This window comes from Oratosquilla oratoria, chromosome 4 (assembly GCF_046742065.1).
Source record: "Oratosquilla oratoria isolate Oo_2021 chromosome 4, ASM4674206v1, whole genome shotgun sequence".
Lineage (NCBI taxonomy): Eukaryota > Metazoa > Arthropoda > Malacostraca > Stomatopoda > Squillidae > Oratosquilla > Oratosquilla oratoria.
Genome location: NC_134780.1, coordinates 19,625,764 through 19,627,259, shown reverse-complemented (window position 1 = coordinate 19,627,259; position 1,496 = coordinate 19,625,764).

The window sequence follows — 1,496 nt, the reverse complement described above, 5'->3', positions numbered from 1 at the left end:
GCGGTGGTTCGAATCCTCTGCGCGACGGTCATGGATTGTATGATTGATGTCGCTGTCCACTAGCGAATTATTCAAATATATATATATATATATATATATATATATATATATATATATATATATATATAAATAGAGAGAGAGAGAGAGAGAGAGAGAGAGAGAGAGAGAGAGAGAGAGAGAGAGAGGAAGAGTGAGAGAGAGAGTGTGAGAGGAGAGACAGTAAGAGAGGAGAGAAATAGAAAGAAAGAGGAACGGATAGAGGGAGAGAAAAGATCAGACAAACAAGATAGATATAAATGAAGTGAGAGAACTGGAAAAAAAGAGAGAAAGAAGAAAAGGAAAAGGGAATGACAGAGAGGAAGGAAGTAAAAAGGATGAGATTGAGAGAAAGAGAATTATGACTTGTAGACTATGGTCAACAACCGACTTATAATAGTGTAGGTCCACATAGCTTCGAATGTTATCAATTCTTGGTTTGTGTAATTACTTACTATCATTCTGACAAAGGACATACAGCTAATACAACTAACGTGAAAACAAACTTTCATTTCCATTTTTCAAGTGGAAACAAACACCTGCACTAGTAACACAAGACGACACAGTTAATTCCTCCACACAAGATTAGTTTCCAGGAATCGCCTCGTTTAGAGGAAGTAGACACAAGTGATTAATCATAATATAAAGCACCACGTCTCTTACATTCCCAGGGATTCTGTGTTCATATTTCATACACAATGTCTGACGAATACTGTGACTTGATTTTACCTTGTGGATGAAAAAGAGGGAAAGCTGCATCATCATTTAACCGTCTCGCTGCTGAGTGGGAAAGATTTTCCCCCACTAGAAAAAAAAAGTCATCTCTAGGCTGCAGATAAAATAAACGACGAAAGTCGTACAGCACAGGGAAAGGATTAATGCTCTATGTCTCCATAGTATTTCGATTCCAAGGAGACATTTTAAATTCTCCTTGTTGGCATTTTTGGCGAAATGCTGCGAGCGTATCTCTATTTTACTTCGGTTATTGTTGTCAGCTCGGCATCGAGGCTGAATCCATCTCTGTCGAAAGTTTTTCTCCTTAGGGAAACGAAAATACCTCATTTCGGGTCTTCTTGTTTTCCTTTTGGTCTTCGGGCATACGCACACTGAATAAATGCCCGAAATACTTGGTGACCAGGAGTCGGTTAGATGAAAATGAAAGAGATGAAACTGGTTTCGCCTTAATAAATTTGACCCTTTACTGTTCAAGCGACGGCTTTGATGTCATCATCACATCTAACAAACGACATGACGTCATGATGCCACTGAGACAACATTTCAAATAATCACTTTAAGCATTCTTATTGAAATGTTGCAGCATTGTTTAGGTTCATTTTTCTGTCATAGTATCCGGATAATTACCTGGCTTACTTGATCTACAGAAACTTATTAAGTTAATTATAACTGTAACGTTTTCCTGTCCAGTATCGTTGATGTCAGAAGGAATGACGCTCGTAAAA